This window comes from Xiphophorus hellerii, chromosome 20 (genome assembly GCF_003331165.1).
Source record: "Xiphophorus hellerii strain 12219 chromosome 20, Xiphophorus_hellerii-4.1, whole genome shotgun sequence".
NCBI classification, from domain to species: domain Eukaryota; kingdom Metazoa; phylum Chordata; class Actinopteri; order Cyprinodontiformes; family Poeciliidae; genus Xiphophorus; species Xiphophorus hellerii.
The window spans coordinates 3,406,004-3,416,467 of record NC_045691.1 but is presented as its reverse complement, the minus strand read 5'-3'; positions in this window follow the sequence as shown (position 1 = coordinate 3,416,467).

Sequence of the window (10,464 nt, the reverse complement as noted above, 5' to 3'; positions counted from 1 at the left end):
ATATCTTCCCTTAGACCCCAGAAAGCTGCCGTCACTCTGCAGTTATTATATTTATATACTGATCCTGTCTTTAATCACCAATTGGGAAAACAGAATAAGCAGTTTGTTTCACAATAATCCCTTTAACTTGATTTAGTCTCGATGTTTTCCTTTGACTCAGAAGGTCCAGTCTGATTCCAGTAAAGTCAAACCTTTAATGGGAACAGAAATAAATCCACCAGAGATTAAGGAGCAACATGCTGTTTATGATGGTCGTTTGTAAAGTTAGTCAAACATTAACAGCAATCATTTAAATTATTTAGTCTGTAATAAAAGAATAAAATGGATTCATTATCAGTCACATGTTCACAATGTTATTCATTTATAAACGTCACAGTTTCAAACTAAATATTTCATTAGCCAGATAAATATATACATTTCTCTGGAGATAAATTAAAATAAATATTTAGTTTGAAAGTAAATATTCGGTTAGAAAGCTAACTATTTAGCTCCAAACTAAACGTTTCCATCTAAGATAGCTAAATATTTAGTTAACATTTGAACTAGCATAAGATTTAGTTTACAATTTAAATATTTAGTTGGCAAGCTAACTATTTAACTAATATGCAAATTCTCCTGCGGATAAGTGAGAGTGGACTATCAAAATAAAAGCTGGGTGTTGAGAACCTCTGAACTCCTGCTGGTGAGGCCGAGAGGTGAAGCGTCTCCGCTGCTAAACGTCTGGATTGGCTTCAAAACGGCTCATCCTTCGATTTAACCTGAAATGTTGAAGAAGAAAAGAGGAAAAGAAACGATGAAGAAGAGAAGAAATAAAGCGATTCAATCAAGGAGTTCAAAAAGAGGTTCGGAATAGCCTGCTTTTATTTTGGTAGTCCACTTCCGGTTATCGGCAGGTGAATTTTCTTATTAGCTAAACATTTAGTTTCTAGCAGTTGGCTTCATTTGACATAAGAAAAGTAAAGTCTGATGTTGTTGTGGAAGTAAAACTGAGCTAAAATAATAAAGTTAAATCCTCAGAACAAAATGTCTACCAGACGCTCTGCATGGCGTCCAGCTGGGAAACCAGACCAGGACGGATCCAACAGGACGGGCTGGAGGAGAGTTTCCTCCTCCCTGGAGTGAAGTAATGAGGATCCAGCTGATGGCGGTTTACCTAACAGTCTGTGTTTTCTGTCGGCGGCCCATTAGGCGCTCCTGACTGAAGTTTTGTTGTTGGTCTCAGCTGGACGTCCATCATCTCCGTTCAGGCCAGAAACATCAGATAAAGCTGCTTCAAACACAAAGACTTCCAGGTGTGTGTGTGTGTGTGTGATCCGTGTGGCGTTCGGCTTACCAAACAGGCGCCTCCCTTTACAGATGTTTCGATAAATTACACCGGTAGCACCTTCACAATCCTGGGCAGTAAAATGCAGCAAAGCAGAACCTGGTTGGTGTTTTAACGGCGCCGACGCTGCAGAATCATCACAGCAGATGAATTTTATCTGGGCGGAGTGGAGACTCCATTCATAAAAATATATATGATTCACTTAGCTGGTTAGCATAACCCAGTGCAAAAATAATTAAAATACTGTACAATTAATTATTAAAATTAGAACTAAATGTTAAATATTTCACTATTTAACAATATATAACTCTCTTTTTTTCATGGAATAATACTGAACAAATTAGCTTAATTGGTACAGAACCGCAGCAAAATATAGCATGCTAACGTTAGCATTAGCATGCTCCAAACAATAAAACAAACACTCACCTGTTTGTTTCTTTCCATTTCTAAATTCAGGAAAACCAATTCTTTTAAAGTTTAGAGGCGTCTAGAAACTAAAGGCATGTTGGTAAAAATATCATGTTCAAAAATTAAAAACTAATTATTTAAAACGATTTAAAACGAAGGAAAGCCAAAAGCTGCGGCAGATGGCCATAAACGTCTCTGTCCTTAGGCTCCGCCCCACTTTTAAAAACTCAAATCCCACAAAATCTCGCAGGATTTCATACTTAGTCATATCACTGGAAGACAGCAGATCATCTGGGATGAAAAACAATAATAAAGAATCTCCTGAAAAATGAGACCAGCATGAAGTTTTTATGATTTTTTATGACGTTTGGTTTCTGTCAGATTCTCACTTCCTGTTGGGCCGCCGGGATGTTAACCGTCTGGTTTCAACGCCAAACTCACAATTATTCACATTCTGCTTTTATTTGGATTATTTTCTGAAGCTAAAAGTTCAGAAAATAATCTGAGCAGGCGGATTTAATATTATTATTTTAAATAATAATTTATTATTTATTTTAAATCTGCCTCCTGTCCTCCGCTCACACACCCAGGAGCTGGCGGCGGTTCAGTCTGACCTCAGATTTGATCCACAGCACAAATCCATATTCTGTATTCTACTTTTTTTTTTACCCCTCCAGCGGGTCTTTTGTGGGCTCTAGTGTCCTTTATATGACAGCAGGCTGACAGGAAACGGGGAAGGAGAGGGGGGAAGACATGCGGCAAATATCGTCGGGTCCGGGAGTCGAACCCGCGACGGCCGCGTCGAGGACTCAAGGCCTCCAAACACGGGTCGCACTAACCGCTACGCCACCACGGCACGCCCATATAGTCTACATTTTTATGATCATAAATAAAACTTGTCCAGGTTCTGAGTTCTGTGTCTGATTCAGATATTCTCACACATTCTCCTTGAACTTTTTAATAAAACCAGCAGTTATGGTTTGGAAAGCTACTAACAGCAATTCTGCATGTTCTGCATGGCCTTTAACTAGGCCGAATGGCAGCAGAACAGAGGAGTTCAGGTTAAACTCTGAGTTTGAAACGTGGCTGTAATGGAGGTTAATGTTCTGTTTACAGTCCCAGCAGATTTATTTGGAATATTTCAACTTATCTTCGTGACATTAATAATAAATTGCTTTTCACGTTTTGCCTTATTTACCGTTTCAGAGCCTGGAGGAAATCCGTCTCCAGGAGAGCAGAGCTGCGTTTTACGGAGCTGTCAGTGAAAGCAGCAGGAAATCTAATCCAAATCTCCATAAACTTCAGATTATGATGTTATGACTGTAAGACCAGTAGAACCAGTTCACCTGGCTCAGACTGGAAACTCACCAGCAGCAGCCTGGACATGTTAGGAGGATTTTAACCGGACCGGGTCCAGAACTGTTCTGATCAAACTACATTATAAAAATATGATTTTTTTCATGCAACCTGTTTTAAATCAGCAGATTGTTAATCTGAGGCTGGATTTTGTTTTTAAAACCAGAAGTTAAACGTTGGATGTTTTCGCTGCCTGTTGATGCAGAACCAGAACCAGAACTAAAACCTGCTGATGCTGCAGACCTGAACTCCCTGCTGACCCGTTCCTTCGGCCGGGTCTCATGACTCCTGCCGGGTTTGGATCAGAACCGTCAGTGAGGTCGACGGAGGTCAGAGGTCAGCCGGAGGTTCCTGCAGCTGTTGTTGAGTTTCCTGCGTCTTGATGGCGTGCCAGCGCCGCTTAGCCGCAGCCTGGCTGTGACATTCCTCCTGGCAGCAGCGCCGCGACTCGGCCAGAGTTTCAAACATCCCTTAAAGCCCCGAAGAGCAAAATTAGAGCTAATTAGTCACCAGGCTGCCACGGTTTATTAGGAGTGACAAAGTTAGGGCTGCGCTGACGGCGCTCAGCTCTCGCTCTCTGCAATGACATTACAGAAATAAATAATTCACCATCACATCTGTTATCTATTCACTGTTAGCATTCCTCTCATCAGGCTGCGGCTCGTCATCATTCCAGCTCTGCAGAGTTTCACACGATGCAGGAGCAGATTGGACAACATTTGGATTAAGACCAAGATTAAAACAACAATCAGATAAATGAAATATTTAGAGGAAGGGAATCTGGGGTCATTCTGCTTTGGTTTATCTTTAGTAAAAATGTGAATTTCCCCTGAAGTTAAAGTTATTCGCTGACATTTGGCCTGAAGACAACAAACTACTGGATAGTTTCAAACTGGATGTTTCATGTTTTCTGATTCTCCAGATGAAATATTGTCATGTCACAAATCGATGCACCGACAGACACAGAAACCATGTGGTGTGAATTCAGCCAATCAGGAGGGAGAAGCTGTGGGTTTCTAAACATGGCTGCCTCTGGCTCCCAACTGGGCGAGTTATTTCCACAGACAGTTAGCTGAACTGGAACCAGTAGAAGCCATACTGGTGGAAACCATCCCAGTTCAGCTGCTGCAGGTTTCACCTCAGAGTTCAGGATCTGAAGCCGCAGCCTGAAGGACTTTTAAAACATTTACAGGAAATGACATCATGCTCTTCCTGCCTATTCAAACTCAGCTGCTTGAGCAGTGACATCATTTCCTCCAGACCAGGAAGTCGGGTCTGAAGTCTCATTCCTCCCTTCCTAACATCTCCTGCAGATGGTTGTGCTGCTGCGCGTCGGATCACGATCCCACTAATGAAGCTCACAGCCCGGATTAGTTCTTCCCGGTTCCGTTGAGCTCAGCAGGCGCTGCGTTGGGCTCCGACCTGTCGATGAATAAAACAGCGATTCCTCACTTCGTCCCGTTTCATTTTCTCAGCTCCGCTGCTGTTTCTGCTGCTCAGGTTCCCGTCTAAAGCTGCTCGGGTCCAGACGGATTCTGTCGCCCCACAAACTACTCAGCCCTTCATATTGATCTCTGAGCATAGGCGTAAATCCCCGGGGGGTCGGGGGGGCCTCGACCCCCCCAATCTTGGAAGAGTCTAGAATTGCCCCCCCACCCAAAATAAAATGATTGACGAAACATTTGCATTTAAATAATATCAATATGAAAAGGCAAAAGAAACAAAGAACGAAATAAGGAGAGGCTGAGGAAATGGCCAACAGCCGAGAACAGATAGAAGAAACTAAAAGTTATGCTTTTATTTCTCACCGTCTTCAACGTAGAGACTTTAAAACCACAAAATAAAATCTGTATATTTTTCTATATAAGGCACAGAGCTTTAAATGTTATGTTTGAGTTATGATTCTCCCAGATATTCATTTCTATCTACCTGTTGGTTCTCAGTAATCCAGGACATGACAAAACTAAAAAAGTCTTAAAAATAAAGCAACTTAACAAGTTATAAATTAAATAGGCCATAACTTGTATTGGGAGTCATTAGAATAAATCAATGTTTATGATGAATTTTAGTAAGAGCAGTTACTCATTAAAGCTTTTTTATTTAGAACCTTAAATCTTTGTAAAAGTTTAGCAGAGATTAGATCAGTGAGACTGAACAAAACTCGTATCTAAGCAACATTTGAATTTTAATTTTACTTAAAAAAAACAAGTTTTATGTGCATTACTAGTCATGTTTGGTCCTGATTGTGTTTTAAAACTTTTTAAACTTTTAAAGAAATGTTCCTGTTTATGGTCCCCCCATTATGAGATGGATTTACGCCGAGTCAGAAATCCTGAGGTTTTAATTCATATTTTACTCTAAATGAAGAAGAAGGATAACTCAGGTTGAGTTTTACGGGCCGATCTGCAGCCAGGCGGTTCTGTGCAGCAGAGGAAAGTGAGTCGCTCACTTTGGAGGAAAAAATGGATTCACTTTGAATGTTTCTTAAAATTTCTCCTCATTTCTGTGAACTGGTGAATGTTTGATTCATCCTCATATCTTTCCAGGTTTCCTGATTTTGAGTTGAGTGATTCATAAAACCTTGAATCGTTTAGTTTTTTTCAGATGCGGTTTGAACCCAGAGATTCCTGAACGTTTCCGTGTTTCTGTCTGCAGATAAAATGAACGGATGGCGGAGCTGCAGTCTGACTCACAGCCTTAATTAAAACGCTGAGAGTCCTTCATGGCGATGGTCGTGACGAGGCTTCAGGATGTGACACGGCTCTTTCTGCTTCACTTCCTGTCCGTCTCTTCGTGGTTCTGGAGGCCACGGCCGACCTTCTGTAATGAGGAAGAGGAACCCAGGGCCCATCATCATTTAAAAACGAGACTAGCTGGATTAATGAAGCGTTCTGATGTTTAGGCTTTTATTTTGACACTCTGGTTTTAAAATTCGTCGTTCTTCCATCACTCCTTTCCTCTCTGTTTTGCTGCTCTTCACTTTCAAAATGCTTTTCCAGTTATAATAAGATGTTCAGAACAGGAAACAGCAGCAGATCTTCCATGTTTGTTTCCTTCTTTGTCCCGCCCTCCCGTCATTTCTGTCCAATAGGAGCAAAGCTCGTCATCCGCTTTGATTGCAAATTATACTCAGCTTGTAAAAAAGTAAAGTGAAAGCAAACCTCACTAAACACAAAACTAATGAACTTTAATCCACCAAACAGGAGAACCAAAGGACTTTCCAGGTGTGAAATCAGATTCATATTTTATATTTTCTACCACAAAGTGAAGAAAAGTTTTTATTAGTCCAGAGAAAGTTCTGACCCAACATCCCTCTGCTGCTCCATCATCACATTAAGCTCGGCTCTGGTTCTGAGGATCGAGTCGATGAACCTCCTGACAGTTTGGGTTTTTTATGTCTTGACGTTTTCCACGTTCAGACTTTTATCCATCGTTCTGACGGACCAGCAGGAATCCGTCACACTGATCTGGATCCTGACTGCAGTCGGGCTCTCAGCGCTCTGAGACGTTCAGGTTCGGTCCAAACAGAGACGACCCGGCTGAGGCCCGGTTACTTCTCTGACTGATTAAACCGTACAACTCAATTCATTTAGTTCCAGGTTTGCCTGTTTTGTGTCAGCATGAAAAGGAGGAATCCTGAACCAGGACGAACAGAGACGAGTTAACGCTGCAGAGGATGCACGACGGGAGAGCAGCAGGAAAAAGAAGCAGAGAGGAAAGAGGACATCTGAAAAACTACACAGAGAATTCAGATTCAGATAATCTGAACAAATCTGACTTTGAGTCTGACCAGCTTATTTAACGCCATGATGCGTTTAAGAGACCGACAGAACAAGAACACGCTGCAGCGCTAAAGATGGAGCAGAGCGCTACATCTTTAGCGCACTGCAGACGACAGCGGCCATCTGCAGTAAAGATGGCCCCTGCCGTAAAGATGGCCGCTGCACTAAAGATGGCCGCTCCCGTAAAGATGGCCGCCGTCTCTGGGTGGATTTTAAAATGGCTGAAGGTGACAACATGGTGTTCAGATGAAGGAAGCTGACAGACAGAAAGCTAACCGCTAACAGCAACATGTTTCGTTAATGAACTGCATCTCAGTATTTGTTGAAATGGTCACAGAGAACTGGGTTCACTGGTTTATGAACACCTGGTCCAGTTTGGACTGGAGTGGCTGCTGTCCATGGTGCTGAACAATCACTTATCAAACAGATCATTAAATATTTGAAGATTTCATTTTTTTAGCTTTTAACCCATAAAACCCAGAATGCTTTTGAGTTTTCTGAAAAAAAAAATCTAATTTGAATGAACCTGAGTTGAATTTGCAGTATTTCTGCCTCCAGGTTGCAGCTGAAGCTGAAGTGTTTCCCCTCCAGCTGCCATCAGACTCTCTGTTCTCTCATCTCTCCTAATGAAACCCAGAATCCTCCGTGTTCTGGTGACGTGTTGTTGTCAGGCGAGTTGGACGGAGCTGCAGCAGTTAATGAGTTCAGTGGAGCCCGGAAGGTTCTGGAAGCTCTCCATGGGATGTTCCTGTAAACATCTCTGATGACCTTTAACCCCCCGCCTGGGCTGCAGAAAAATGTGCCAGCTGAAACTCCTGCATGCGCCAAAGACGGACAAATTCTGCTTCATTTCAACTTTTCATTTTCAGTCTGATGAGGAGAAAAATAGTTTATTGGTTCATTGAATCAACAACAAACAAATGTTCAGCTAATCTGATGTTTCTGCAGCAGAGTTTCAGAAACGTGCTTCAAACCCAAGGACTGAATAAACAGACCTGCAGACGGTCTGAGCTGAGCGACGGCTGATGGTGATGGAGATTCGGGTCTGGATTAACGGCTCCGTCGGCACGGCAACCCTCAGCTGGCAGCATCAGATACGAATCATGGAGGAATGAGATGCTGCAGCTGAGCAGAGCGCCACAAACACAGCAGAGTGAGTCCGATGCTGTGGCCCGACCCGGCTGATGGTCTGACCTGAGGGAGTTAACCGGTTTGGAACCGGTTCCAGTTTGAACTGGTTCCAGTGTCTGTTCATCAGGAAGCCTTCAGTCCAGAGGATCTGAGGTTCAGGCTGATCGTCTCTCAGCTTCTGGGACCAAACAGAGAAAATAAAAGCCGACTTTCCTAATACCTGCGACACACACACACACCCCACACACACACGCCCACCCACACACACCCACACTCAGGAGCCCAGGGAGACGCAGCGACACACACTCGCGGCTCGGTTGGCTGAGCAGCGTGTTGCTTGGCATTCTGAAATGTCAGAAGGAAAGTGTTCAGAAAAACAGCCGGGCACCTGGGAGATTCCACTTTATCAACATACAAATGAGCCGTTCTGAACCGGCTGCCTGACAGAACGCCCAGCGCTGCTGAGATGAGAGGAAATCGGCTTCGACACTGGATGGCGGCGCTCTGGGTGGCGCCTGCAGGCGCAGCGCTGGTGCAGCATTCATCAGCCAGCAGCTCACCGGATCAGACGCTGGAAGACCGGAGAGTTTAGGGAACTAGAAACTGTCCTTTAATGAGCAGAGAGTCCAACAGGATTCACTGATGAAGATTCTGATGATTATTCATGACAGGAAACAAAAACTCAAAGACTGAAGGCTTAAAGGAACAGAACCGTCCAGGATCCAAACCCTCACAGAGGTCAGAGCTGCAGCTTCCTGTGGCCGGTCCTGGATCCTGGATCCTGAATCCTGGATCCTGGATCCTGGAGCAGGAAACCATCTGGCTCCTCCAGAGGAACCCCGGCTGATCCCGGGTCTGGAGGGGCTTCTGGATCTCCTCCCAGTTGGATCAACTTGGAAAAGCTCTGAAGAGAGGGTGAGGAGGTTGAGAAGAGGAAGAGCAGCAGCTGATCTCCTCCGTCTGAAACAAACCAGAGGGCAGAAAGGTCATCTGTCTCCATGGCAACAGCTCTGGACGACTCAGACTGGTTCTTCTGGACCAGCAGAGTCTTGGTTCCGGAACCAGAACTAGTTCCTGTACTGAGATAAAACTGGACCCAGTTCAGCACTGGGACCAGTTTGGTGGAAAGCGGAGCTCTGATCTGTCGTTGGGAACATCCTCCGCGTTTCTCCACAGGTGTGTGATTTATTCCTCGCTGTTCAAATATGAATCCGAGAGGCGCGTTGTTTGTGTGGCCTATTTATTTTCCCATCAATATGCAAAGTATGGCAGCTGCACATTAAGCTTCCCGACTCATTCAGCTGCAGAGATCAGCAGGAACGCAGAGAGAGGAGCTCCACATCTTCCATCTTTAATCCCCCGTCTTTATGTATGAACGTGTTATGAGTCTGTTCCATCACAGGACGCCAGAAACACATTTACCAAAACCTTCTGCATCCACCGTGCGCTGGGCTTTAATCAAAGAGACGGGAGCCCAGCTGGAGCCAGAGACCTACTGCTTCAGATACTGGTTTGATCTGGTTTATAAGTAAAACAAACACATAGAAAATTACACAAATGTAAAAACAGGTGACTAATGACTTAAATAATACCAGCTTGTGAAAATTTGCCTTCTGGAAAATTATTAAAATAAACAATATCATAAAAAGGTGCTTAAATGTAAAAAAATGTAAATACCACAGTTACTGCAGCACACGTTTCCATGCTGCTGGAGAGCGACCGTTTAGTTTGGTTTGGTCTGATTTGATCGTCTCTGTTCGGACTTGAGGTCCGCTCCGCCTGATCCTGTGTTTTTCCATGAATGGAGCAAAGCTTTGATGTTACATTTTGTTTTAATTGAGCTGAAAAAGGCCTGAATGAAGCACAAGCAGAACCAAATGTAATTTTCTCCACATGCATCAGCTCCAGAATAATGACTCACTAGCAATGTGAAGAGCTCACAGCCTGAAGTGAAGGGTTTGAAGAGGACTTATCAAAGCTGAAGCATTTTCTATCAAACAAAGCGGGAAGAGCGACATGAGAGTGTTTAAAGACGAGAACTCACTCTGTGGTTTACAGAAGGAATGAATGGGAGATGAGAGGAAGAGGAGGAAGAGGAGGGCAGGGTAGGGAGGAGGGGTACAGCGGACGGGGAGCGGGTCTATTCACGCCCCTCAGCTGGGAAACACAAGGTCAAGAGCGCTCAGAGAAGAGCGAGAGGAGAGGAGCTCCATCAGGAGGGCTGGGAATCGGACGAGCGAGGCGCCGTGGAGCCGACGCTTCTCACACTGCAGCGTGAGAACCAAACCCAGTTTGCTCCCAGTTTGCTCCCAGTTTGTCTGGTTTACATTCAGCACAGAGCTCCGCTCAGAGACGGAAACACTTTCTCTGCTACACAGCAGCATTTCACCTTTGAGCTTTTTATTATCCTCCTACATTTAGAGTTATGTGAACAAAGAGCCACTGGTAACCCGACCTGGGAAA